We start from the raw sequence: 13,779 nt of genomic DNA on the forward strand, positions 1-13,779 counted from the left end.
TTTTTCATCATAACTGCATTTTTTGGGTGAACAATTTGTTTAAAATGTGCAAAAAAAGGTATTCCGCTGTTGTTATAAAGCATTTTATTATACATGTAAACATATTCAGTGTATTCAAAAGCCTCTCAGCTGAAGTGTAAATCTTTCTACCTGAGCTGTTATGGAAACACAAACATCCACATGCTACAGCATCTGTTTGCTTCAGCACGTACAGTAGCACATTATACTGCTTCTGTGTGCGTGACTTTAGATTAGCATTACTCCAGATTATGACTAGCAAATTGCAAGTATTTGCAATAGTGAGATGAGTGTGAGCAAACAATGAGTTTCTGTGTCAGCTGCAGTGTTTAAACTCAATGTCTCATTTCAATAAACCTCGGCACTAATTTATCAGTGTTTCTGTAATAAATACACTTTTTTTTCACGTCTTATAAAGGATACAAATGAGTGATGGGTGACATTTAAAGGGATAGTTGACCTAAAAATAAAGTCATTTACTCACCCTCATGTCGCTCCAAATTTGCATTACTGTCTTTCCTTGGAAGATGTTTAGCAGAATGTTCACGCTGCTCTTTTACATAAAGTAAATAAATTCAAGAGCCATTGATTTCTAAAAAAAAAAAAAAAACACCATAAACGTGACTCATGAACTTAATTTCAAGTCACTCGTCACTTGCTCAGCAGTGGATGCTCTGCAGTGAATGGGTGCCGTCAGAATGAGAGTCCAAACAGCTGATAAAAACATCACAGTAATCCACAGAACTCCAGTCCATCAATTACTGTTTTATTTTTTTATTTTTATGTTGCTTCTGGTCAAAATACTAATTAAAAATCTCACAAAAACAGTTGTTTACAAGAATGTTCATGCTGCTCTTCTACATCAAGTAAATAAAGACAAGAACCATTCCAACAACAACAAAAAAGCAATATAAAAGTATATTTCGTGAACAGTAGTTCAAGTCATCTGAAGCCAAACAGTACTAAAATGTAAATGATTACTCACTGAAAATTACTTCCCTGAAGTCACAGATCTCAAATATCATTCATATTCAAACATGTTGCTTCAGGACACCAGATTTGACATCAATGACACAAAAAAACTATGCCGCAAAGCTTAGCTGGACGGCCGTAACCTTTCATTTTCACCACATGGAAAAGATTGACTCGGACAGGGCTGAGATTATATATTACTGGACACATTTAAAGAAATCTCTTGGAGTTTCCAGACAAATATGAGCACTCAAATCCTCAGTGTCTTCTAAAAAGAATCCCAGTGTTTCTCTAATGATGCTCTGCCCTGAGGAAATGTTTTCAGTCACCATCTGGGAAGAAGTCTTGCTTGCTGAACACTGATTAGACTTCCTCTGTTTGCTGTGCGTGATGAGAGGTCGGATGTCGAGACGCTTTAAGGTCAGAGGGAGTTAATGAGGCCGAGCTGCTGAAGATGTTCAGGGATTTCGCAGAGAATGAAACAATCTGATATCCACGACTCTAATTAAAATTCAATTAACTCGGCATGTGTGAGGAACAGCTAATGCATGATATTGGCACACACTTGGACTTTTTTACTTATCTTAAAGAACTCTTCAAGGTCCAATGCAAGTAAAAGGAAAAGTTTGAACAAAAAATAAATAATAACATTCAGATTATTTACCCCGTTTTACTTTTTTTTTTGCATATTAGAAGACACATACAGTAAGATATCAGGAATATAAAATAATGTCGCTCGATGTCAACGGGTTGTGGTGAAAAGGAGTAGAGAAATACAAGAAAAATGGGTTGACTTTTTTTTATATATTTTTTTTTCACCATGGTTTGGGTAGAAAACAAGGGGAAGACATTGTAATTCCTTATTCACAAACTTTTGAATTTATATCTGAAATTAGAGATTAAGAAGGGAGATTTGAAGACGATGTAGAAAAACAGACCAAATTCACAAAACAGAGATTCTAGAGCAATGAATGCCTTTGTAAACAACAAACAAAGAATTTAGTGACGAATATAAAACATCCATCCACAGGGAAGATAATTAGCAATGTAGAAGATACCCTAAACTCTTTTGAAAATGATTACAGATCCCTTTATTTTCAACCCTCCCAATCAAACTTGTCATTGATCTGACATTAAAAAAGTAAATCTAAAAAGCAGTCAAATTGTAATACCTTAAGTCCTTACGTACTAGTTTTCATCATGTTTATGCTGCACACTTTGATTTGTAAAGATCTTATAAGATTGCTGAAATTGCACAGGAATCTGTAGAAGACCGTTTCCAATGCAAACGATCAAGTTCACATTAAGTTGTTTCTTTAATTGGATTAAATGCTTTATATTCTTGAGCATATGATGCATGTGCTATTTTTGTTAGCTTTTTATAGATACCAAACTGACAAATTTGATTAGCATTTAATAACTATTTGGGAGGCATGAAGCTAGTCGGTCTGATAAAGCAAATTTATTGCATAATTTAATCATTATGAACTTCATGGCTGGTTGATGAGGGAGAGAGAAAAATGTTGAAATGTGCTGACTTTGGTTTGATTGGCACTCGACAGTACAGTTTATCTCGGCATCGCTGATCCGTGGCAAATATGGCGAGGGGTCTGTTTCATTAACACACGAAAGGAAAATCAATTCACAGCTGCTGTTTCTCCTGTTAATTCAGCTCTGGTTCCTGTGTAGAAACATGTCTGTACACTAATGGTTGCTGTTTCTTTTAGATTCTCAAAATTATGTGATGTGTTTTTAATCCCCTCGTGTTGTTCGAACGCTGTCGTCTTTTGAGGTTTAGCCTTCCGGTGGGAAATGATTCTATATAGTGGCTAGCCTCAAAACTATTTCCCATTTTCACAAACAAAACAGCATGCGTTGTGTCTTTATATTCCAACAAAGCAGCAGGGAAGAACATCAATGCATCCTCTGCATAGACGTGACAACTATCTTAGAAAAAAGGGATCATTGGGGTTCTATATAGAACCATAGGGTTCTTTACTCAACTCCAAAGAATATTTTATGCTAAAAAGGTTCTATAATGACAAGAAAGAACCCTTTTGGCACAAAGGTTCTTTAGGCTATTATTCATTCATATATTACATTATACTACTGCAACATTTTGTATTTGTAATTAAATTATTGTTTGTAGTAACTTAATATCACATTTTAATCATTCAGATTTTTGGAGAAAAAACTGAAATGGCACTCTTCGTGTGATATTGATTAACTACATAAAATTATATAAATATATACATTTTCTAACCCCCATATCTTGAATTTTGTGATCATTCACATGCATTCATAAATGCATTTGAATACACCGAATAATGAAGTGAAAGAACGCACTCAAAATGCACACGTGCACTAGTATGACTTCATCATGTAACTTTACATTAGCCAAGATGCATGCGCTTTTTTTAGGCACGATTTGTTTAGTTTTTGAATATACTTGATACTGTTAAAAGGCACATCATTAAAACAAAAAATACGAGTTCACATTTCACACGTAATTAGAACTAGCTACTTAATTAGTTAAAAATGCCTATCCATTTACAGGCAGATTCGCGATCCCCAAACTGATTCAAATGATTCACGATCCCATATGATATATATACACACACACACACACAGTATATACAGGGGTGGTTCTAGGGTGAGTGGAGTCATTTGAGTCAGCTCACTGATCCAGGTCCTGTCATGATGAGCAGAGAGAGACTTTCGAGTAGATCATTTATTTTTATTCAGTAGCATTAAAACATTCATGTTTTCGTTTTATTTACTTTATTAACAAATGTATGTGTATTAGCAGCGTTTGCTCAAATTAAAGAAGTTGTTAACATGAACATCTGCTGTTTATTTCTCTGGATGTGCACACTTTTATGTGTATTGGGATCGCAAATCATTTGAGTCAGTTCGGGAGTTCGTAGCGAGTTCGAGAATCATTTGAGTCAGTTCGGGAGTTCGTAGCAGGTTCGCGAATCATTTGAGTCAGTTCGGGAGTTCGTAGCGAGTTCGAGAATCATTTGAGTCAATTTGGGGATCGCGAATCATTTGAGTCAGTTCGGGAGTTCGTAGCGGGATCGCGAATCATTTGAGTCAATTTGGGGATCGCGAATCATTTGAGTCAGTTCGGGAGTTCGTAGCGGGATCGCGAATCATTTGAGTCAATTTGGGGATCGCGAATCATTTGAGTGAGTTCGGGAGTTCGTAGCGGGATCGCGAATCATTTGAGTCAATTTGGGGATCGGGAATCATTTGAGTGAGTTCGGGAGTTCGTAGCGGGATCGCGAATCATTTGAGTCAATTTGGGGATCGGGAATCATTTGAATAAGTTCGGGAGTTCGTAGCGGGATCGCGAATCATTTGAGTCAATTTGGGGATCGCGAATCATTTGAGTGAGTTCGGGAGTTCGTAGCGGGATCGCGAATCATTTGAGTCAATTTGGGGATCGGGAATCATTTGAGTGAGTTCGGGAGTTCGTAGCGGGATCGCGAATCATTTGAGTCAATTTGGGGATCGGGAATCATTTGAATAAGTTCGGGAGTTCGTAGCGGGATCGCGAATCATTTGAGTCATCTGACTCCAGTTTGGGAGTTGGAGCGGGATCGCGAATCATTTGAGTCAGTTTGAGGATCGCGAATCATTTGAATGAAACTCGTGTTGCTCTTGCCTTGCCTCGCCTCGCGATGACTGCAGCTCATACTTGAATAAACAGAAACACGCCCACAGTGCGTCTTCGTGTTTACAGTGGGTGGCATCCACTAATCCTACAATGCGTAGTTGCTGCAAAGAGGCTGCACTTCAGTCAAAATTAATACATTATTTAAAAAGTAATGGACAATGCACCATGGTAACAGTAACCGAGTTAATTTATTTAAAAAGAATGCGTTACAGTATAAGTTACTGTCAAAAGTAATGCGTTACAGTAACACGTTATGAGTAACCCATTACTTTCCCAACACTGGACGTGAATATCAATTATTTGTGTGATATTGAGTTGAGTCTGTGTTTGCTGGAGTTCAGCGTGCATCAAACAGAGAGTTCAGAGCTAACATTCAGGTTGTAAAATGCAAATAATTGTGTACTGTATGTGAAAGAATCAAAGAAGCGTCCAATTGATCATAAAAACATTTATAATGTTACTGCATGAGCTGTAAATCAGAATATTTTCATAATTTCTGAAGATCATGTGACACTGAAGACTGGAGGAATGATGCTGAAAATACATCTGCACATCACAGGAATAATTAAGTAAATTACATTAACTTATATTCACATAAAAAACAGTTGTTTTAAATTCTAATTTGATCAAATAAATGCATGCCTTTCTGAGCATATTAGAAATTTAATTTTAAAAACAAAACTCTCTTAACAACCCCAAAATTTTTAAACAGTAGTGTAGCTTTTTCTTCTTCAAAAACAAGTTTTTTTGATAATGTCAGTTATTATATTTTTGTTATGCTAAATTGTGGCCAGGATGTGTATTTTTGTCTTATTTGCCTTTGTGACAAAATTGAACTCAGATATTTGCATTGTGCCCTTTACCTTTAGTAAAATGAGTATATTTTGTCTATCTGGTTTAATTTCTATGCATACAGGCATGCAAATATTACAGCGAACCCATGGAGGTGTGATTTATTCACACCGTCCTCTAATTGCCTGTAGTTGTAAATGAACAGGAAGCGTTGATAAAAACGTAAAAACGTGTCCTTTCCACTTGTTCTCTATCAGCCTCTTCGTCTTCCACATTCTTTGGGTTTTTTGTTATCAGCCTGAATCTCTCTCTTATTATCTTTCTTCTGCCTCTTATGCTTGGTTCAGTATGACCTGCACCTGAAGAAAACTAGAGCATTTTTGCAAGAACCATCTAAGAGTCAACCTATTTTTCGGAGCATGTCTCTTGTATGTAAAAGCATTGTGAACACACTGTGGCTTTCCAGACACTCGGCGTCCTCCCACACAGCTTCTGTCTGCTTGTCGAGAGCAGCTAGTAAACAAACAGCTTGATCGTTACCTTGCAATACTACAAGCGGGGCACATTTGTACGATTTTTCACGCCTGTTTCTCTGAGAGTTGTGTATCTTAACATAACGACTGCACAATGAATAGAAATGCACTGAACGCTTTGTTTTAGATGCGACAGGGAACTTATTATTAGAGAACACAACTGCTAATGTTCAATGTTTTATGATCTTTCCTGTAGTTCTAGTGGACTTCCTCTTTTCTTTTAGCATCCAAATTGCTTGCTTTTCTTTCAGAATCGGCTTCCTCGTCTTCATCTTAGTTTGTGTGTGTCATCGTCAAATGCAAGACTTAGAATGCAGAAGCAATGGATATATGGATAAGACACATTCCCTGCTTTTAATATCTGAAGTGTTAATGCAACGGGACACAGCTGAACACTTAGAAAGACCTGCTCCAATACTTCTGCTCACATCAGATAGAGATGAAACTCTAAAAGTGCTGATCTTCTTAGCTGGTAAAACGTCTTTGTGTTGAATCACCCAATAATAAAATATGACATTCTGTAGTTTTGTCCCATATTCATCTTTTAATCATATTTATATAGATTTCTTGACTCCTCAGTCCACGAAAATGTATTCATATGCATTTGTGTGTGTGTGTGAGTGTGAAATGTATACATTACATTAAATACATTTATAATTTTAACAAAGTAAATGGTATCTAAATTATAATGTTAATTTTAAATAATATATACTATATTTGTAATACATTTTAAATGTAATCATTTAAATGCAATAATATATTTTAACTTAAAAAGTCACATTTTAATTTCAATACATTAACAATACGATAATATAAATATAAATGTAATAAAATGCTAATTTAATAATCATTTTTAAATGCAGCAAAACATTTTACATTAAAATATTAAAGAGGATTCGATTTCAAATTTTAATTTTGTAAAAAAAGATATACAATTTTAAATGTATTCACAGTTTTTATATATGTAAAAAAAATGGATTCAAATTCAATTTCTAGTTCTAATTCTAGTTAAAATTGTTATATTCGAATTCACATTTCAACTCAAATGTGTATCTGAGTCCAGTGCGATTAATATTTAATATAGACATATTGGACACATTTAGACACATTAAAGCACAACCGTGGTGGAAAATATCAGGCAAAAATATTTTTTAAGTCTTTTAAAAAGTCTTTTAACTTTAATTAAATTGCATCACCTTTATCATTGTTTAAAGGCTTTAACGTGTTAAAAACAGCATTGATAAAAAAACTGGATTTTAGGATTATAAGAATCAATCTCAGATTGCTCCGATTAAAAGCTCAGTTAAACACAAGCTCATTATTTCCTGTCTCAGTAGATGTCAGAGTGCCACACGAGTGTCTTAGCTCACACTTCCTGTGATTAATCATCAGTGAATGAAAGACCTGAGCCCTGCTCAAAGCTCCCATCATCTTCAGCTCTCTGTGTTTCACTACAGATGATAATTGCTCAGCCAACACTGGTTTATTAATACCTCCTCTCGTTCATCACAGATAGTGATACCTCTGATATCTGTTTCTGTCATCTGTCCACACACTCACACTCATTAGAGGGTTAGTAAGCCTGGTCTGTGTCTGTGAGCCTCACTAGTTAACGCCGGAGTCTCTGTGTGACGGTTCTTTGATCCATTTCTTTCATATTTACCTCCATTTAAACAAGCTCAGCACGTCAGATAGTGCCACTGCTGTGTGTGTTTGTACTTTTCTGCTGGCTAAAATTCACTTAAAGGTAGTGTTTAAAACACTTACAATTTAATAACACTGATAAATGTCGTTCTTTAGCAAATCAAATCAAAATTGACATTTTTCATACTGTGCATTATATTAGTGAGATGCCTCACTTGTTGCATTTAAAATAATTTATTTAATTTTTTTTAGAAAATAGGTATAGAATATTAATAAGTCATGAGTCATTCAAATGTAATACTAAAATAGACAAAAATTAATATAAATTATTCAAACTTTTTTAAGACATGCACACACACACACACACACACACACACACACATATACATGCATACATCTTTAGATCAGTTGTTCAAATTTGAATGCAAAAACTACTCAGAAAAAGTCATTTTGTTCCCTCCCTGCGTCTGTAGCTGGACTGAGACTGAGCATCACAGATTGTGTCGTCCTTCATCTCAGGTCTCTGATGAGGTGTAATGATTGTGAACCAGCTCACCTGGTAACCAACAGACTATTCACTTTTCTTTATCTGGCTCTGTCTCCTCATTTCTCTGAGTTATTTCTCCATTTTGATTCGTTTATGAAGTACATCTGCTCCTACTCAAAGCACCTAGACACCAGCGCAGAGGGCCATTAGCTGGACACACACACACACATCTCATAAAACGAGTTATTGAGAGATGCTTCCTGTTTGCCGGGGGACTCTGGTGTAAACAATCTTTTCCTTGAAGAACTGTATCCTACACACAGCACATGCACAGCATCTCTTCCTCTCGATGTTTAGTCTGGGATTTTCTGCTTCTGTACCTCAGGCTGATATTTTTCCCCACACACTGGCTTCCTGAAACAGCACAAAGTTTTCATATCTTTATCAACAGCCCTGCATGTTTACATGAGAGATATGTTGTGATATTGCACTGTGGTCCACATGTTTCTGAGCAATGAACGTGCACCGTAAACATTTATTTTCTGTTATTCTGATATTGTGTTCTGGTTAAACACATTTTAATATTATTTGGAATTTATGAAATGCTCTGTTTCACCGATCACCATAAGTTCCGTTGCTTTGGAAGCAATGTCGAAAATCGAAAATGATGATTATAAATGTTTTGTTAGATTTATGTAGGGGCAAATACGAAAACTATTTGGTAATGGTGCAAAAAATTTTTTTTTTAGTTTTAACACCTTACACAACTTTGCTTCTGAATCACTGTAAATGCATCTTTGATTTAATTATGTAAAAAAAAAAAAAAAAAAAATAATAATAATAATAATAATATATATATATATATATATATATATATATATATATATATATATATATATATATATATATATATAATATAAATAATAAAAAATATAAATATTATGTTTTTATTATTATTATAATTTTTTTATTAATCATTTTTATATTTTTTCTGGTGCCATAAAATGTAAAATTCATGAAATTTGCATACATTTCAAGACACAAGATTCAAGATTTTTATTCGTCACATACACAATTATATAGAGCATATATAACCAGCAGTGAAATGTGAGTCAGGTCTGCTCCATGGACAGTGCAATTATTAAAGAATAAAACACAAAAAATAAATAATATACATAAATATAGCTATGAACGAAGGAAATAAAAATAAACAATAAAAATATAAGAATAAAATTTAAAAAGAATGTATACTGTATACTTAAATATAGAATAGAAAAGAAAATAATAGAAAAAAATAGAAAAATAATTATTTTATGCTCCTAGTTTTTAATGATACTGAGTCGTCTGAATTGGTTTGAAGATTAATGGTCTGCTGTTCGTGAATAGTCCAGCCGCCCAGTGCAGTACTGTCCGTGGAGTTTGTCTGACAAATGAGGATAATAGTTTGTGTGAGTCTTTGTGCTTCCATATTTCCCATTCCTCCTATTGCTTTATTCAATCTGTCTCTCTAGCCTTGTGCTTTTACACCGCAAATCTCAGAGAAACCTCAGTTGTGGGTTAAAAGACACGTCACAAAGCATAAAAGCGTTCTTCTGCAGAATATCTGCTCATAGAAGAAAACTATTGTTCTTGTAGATTATCATCTTTGATGTGGGAGCTGTGGTCAAAGAGAGAATGCATTAAAGTATAAAAACTTATTTTCAGCCTTAAAAGCTCACGATGGAGAATAAAACAGTGGGATTTATGTACTGTTTTGCAGCAGCTAAAGGAATAAGGATCACAGGAGAGCAATAAATCACGCGGGTGTGATCTGTTGAAGACGTGCAGAGCTTTTTCTCGTTGGCCTTGTGCTCTATTTCAGAGCTACATTAGATTCATTATGTTTATGGTTTATGGTCACAGCAGCAAAGACTATCAGAATAAGCTGTGTTTATGTAGGAATACCTCACTGATCATGTGCAATCACTTGAAATAAAAATTGACCTTACTAATATTCATTCATGGTTCATCATTGCATGTTATACATACAAATAATGTATCAAAATATAATAACTTCTTCTTGTTCTTGTAATGAATCTACTAATGGAACCGTGAAACTACAGATACAGTCTGGAATATAACCAACAGCCGAAGAGGTAATCATTGTGTTGTGCTGCTGCTGCAGGTAATAGCTTTTCTCTTTTATTATGGAAGACAATCTGAAACTGTCCTCAGTTGTGCCTTCATGCTAAAATGTTGTCTGTTAAAGAAATAGTAGATGTTGATGAGTTTGTTTCTTCATCAGATTTGGAGAAATATAGCATTGCATCAGTGTCTCATCAATGGATGCTCTGTAGTGAATGGGTGCCGTCAGAATGAGAGTCTAAACAGCTGATAAAAACATCACAATAATCCACACCACTCCAGTCCAGTTAATATCAATTTGTGTTTATTATTATTATTTATAATTGTAAATATTTTTGTTGTTATTTTAGCACATCAAGTTCAATTAAATGAAAATGATTGGTTTTGGTTTTATCACATGACTCTGATTGAACGGAACAGATACTCGGAGAAACCTTCAGTGTAAGTTTGAATCTTCTTTCCCTCCAGGTTAAAGAGATCTTTGATCATAATAATTGCAATCTTATATGCATTTTTGTACAATTACACAAAATCATTGATGCTCAGCTGACAATAGACTGTATCAGACGTCTAATTATAGATCAATCAAACTCAGAAGTGATTTGTCAAAGGAAGCCTTAATCAAGGACGAAAGTGTTTCATTAGGAAACAGCACACAAAGAAAACTGATTCAGCACTTGTCTAATTATCAATACTGGGTTTCTCAGAGTACACTAGTGTACAAGACTTTTATTTCTTGTTAGATTGAACTTAATTAAAGTATATTTTATTCATTTTTTTAATCTATGCTATTTTCACCAAATGTTTATTGTCTTTGTGGAACACCAACACAACACAACACCCTCCTATACACAGAATACAATGGTGTGACCATAGTCTCATGACAAAATAAAAACACTAGTGTCAACCTCAAACATCATTGCCCCCTGTAGATGTCGCTGTGTGCTTCCCCGCGTGCATAGAAGCACGTTGCTCCTCCAAAATCCCATAATGCCCGGTGTTTACCTCCTCTCCGGCTCTGACAGCAGTGATTCTGCTCTCTGGCTCTTCGGGTGTCCCGCTGGAGCATCACCGTGCACCGGACAAACCCAGCACAGTCTGGAGGCTGGAGCGCGTTCATGTTCTCTCTTCATCTGAGGTGAGCGCGCATATCAACTCACATGCACAGAGATGCTTCTCATGCACTGCGCATTTAAACACTTTAACATGTGTCGCGTTGTCATAATGTGTACAGTCTTTATTATTTCTCATACTTTTGTGACCGTATCTTAATGTTTCTTGGCAGTTTAAACGTTATCTTAAAAAAAATTAAATCAAGATAAAAAACATTATTCAACTTCAAAATGCTTTTTAATTGTAACTTTGGGTTATCAGTCACTCTTATTAAAATATTACATGAAATAGATATCATATTCATTCATATTTTATATAAGAACACTTATTATAGTTACTGGTGTGAAATGCGGTTACATGAATGATAACAGTGTTGCATGCTAAACGTTTGTTACGTCACTTTCCTGATGAGTAGCGATGTAAATGATTCGTGAAACGAGTTGTTCATTTGAATCGGATCTTTTTAGTGAACCCTTGAAATCCGTGAAACGACTCGTTCGCGAATGATTCTTTCAGAAACAGTGACAGGTGTTTGATTCGTAATGTGCTGAGAACCGATGAGCGAAGTGGTTGCTTTTTATCAACACGGAATATTATTTGTTTTAATAAATGACTTTTTATGAAACCGTCCACACATGAGGTTTATTAGTATTTCTTTAGTAATCGTTATTAAATAATTAATCATTTTTATTTGCACTCTGTATTCAGTAATATAACGTTACATAAACGTGAGTTAAATCATGACTAGCAAACTGAACTGGCACACATGCAGTTAAAATAAACTTCCATAAAAACAATAGAAACCATCACAGAATATGCAATGATTTTACTCGCTATATTGGGAAATGTATTGGTTTTTAGGTCTTAATATTATTAGCATCATTAATTTTATTTGTACTTTTTTTCTAAATGTTTAATTTTTTTTTAAGTTCAGGTATTTAAATTTTCCAAGGGGAAAGTAATTCTGAATAATTTGTTGAATAGTGTGGTATGGCTGCCGACAGTTAAGCACTAATATTTGGGTGAATGTTCACAGTTCACAGTTTAAACTGTTGCTGTAAGATCATCTTAATATTCACAGCAGGTGTGCTCGTAGAAATGGGCTCTTGGTGGAGCAATAATTGAATGGTTCCCTGTCTTGTTGTTTTTCTCTGTGTTCTGCCGTGTATTATAGGTTTTCCAATAACACACACGTGTAGTGAATCACATGTAAAGCTTTGTATCCTAGCAACAAGAGAAATGCATAGCCACATGCAATAAGATGATGAGAGACTTGTAAACTTATAAATGTTTGTTTTGTTTAGACTCAGAAGTGCTCAGCCGGGAGATCATTCTAATATTGTGCACAGCTGTTTGTTTGTTTTTTAATGCATATTATTGCATATTATTGTGCAAATTGAACTTGATATGCTGTTCAGTGTGTCTTGTTTTCAGGTGATACATTTATTTATTTCCAGATTCTAGCGTTCCTGTTTTATTTTTTTCTGGATTCCATTTTTTTCCCTTTGCGTTAACATTTTTGTGTACTCCGTTTTAATGGTTCAATTCAGTTTTATTAATTAAAAAGCATGTGCAATTAATCGAAATCATGAAATTTACACATTTTAACAGCAAAGTTTTATCAAATGTAGGATTCCATTTTAATTGTTTCATTCAATTTAATTAATACTTAATCTGTATGTATTTGATTTTTTGTGGTAATCAACTGAAGGAATGAAACATTGATTTAACTGATCTTTTAAGCAAGTAATATTGACCGCTTTATTTGAGTTTCATGCACCATTATTAGACAGAAAATGGCATTTCTGCATTTTGCATATTTGTGTGAACCTTTATTCCCCCCAGTTTGTAAGGCAGGTGATGCTTTGTGTTTTATCTCAACATCTCTTCAGTCCTTCATGTTGTGTTTCTCCTGGTCTGAGATGGATTTGTGATCATGTAAGCTTTATCAGTGGGGTGTTGTATTCCTCTGACTGATGCTTTGAAATCGTAGCACTAGCGGTCTGTTCGCGGCTCTCATTTTTGTGCAAAGCTTGAATCTGTTCTTGTAGAGCTCAAATTGCTGTTCTTAAAGGAACACTACACTTTTTTTTTTTTTTGTTTTTCCCTAGAGTCCCCTAGAGTTAAATAGTTGAGTTTTACCGTTTTCGAATCCATTCAGTCATTCTCAAGGTCTGGAAATATCACTTTTAGCTTAGCATTGATCATTGAATCTGATTAGATCTGAAAATAGGCTTTTTGGAAGTTACCTAGCAGGGACTATTTTCAATATAACTGTGCCTGTTTCACTCATGGTACAGCAGTAAAGTTCCTTGATTATTACGCCGGATTGAGAGTATAGTTCCTAGCAATATCGGCCTAGAAAACCGCCACTCAAAAAAACTCTTTCATCATTTTTAAACGAGATGCTAACG

The 13,779-nt window shown here is 34.8% G+C and overlaps 1 protein-coding gene across 2 annotated transcripts in view; it reads left to right on the plus strand.

The window, feature by feature from the left end:
• The first annotated feature begins 11,267 nt into the window (after nucleotides 1-11,267).
• The window catches only part of LOC113057865 (ecto-NOX disulfide-thiol exchanger 2-like), a 194,728-nt gene continuing 192,216 nt past the window's right edge, over nucleotides 11,268-13,779 (plus strand). The window contains exon 1 of one of the 2 annotated variants that reach the window (XM_026225420.1): nucleotides 11,268-11,390. The gene's annotated coding sequence lies outside the window, so the exon portion shown is untranslated. The remainder of the gene's footprint in view (nucleotides 11,391-13,779) is intronic. The other variant, XM_026225417.1, reaches the window with a different exon arrangement.

Source organism: Carassius auratus, chromosome 39 (assembly GCF_003368295.1).
Source record: "Carassius auratus strain Wakin chromosome 39, ASM336829v1, whole genome shotgun sequence".
Classification (NCBI taxonomy): Eukaryota; Metazoa; Chordata; class Actinopteri; order Cypriniformes; family Cyprinidae; genus Carassius; species Carassius auratus.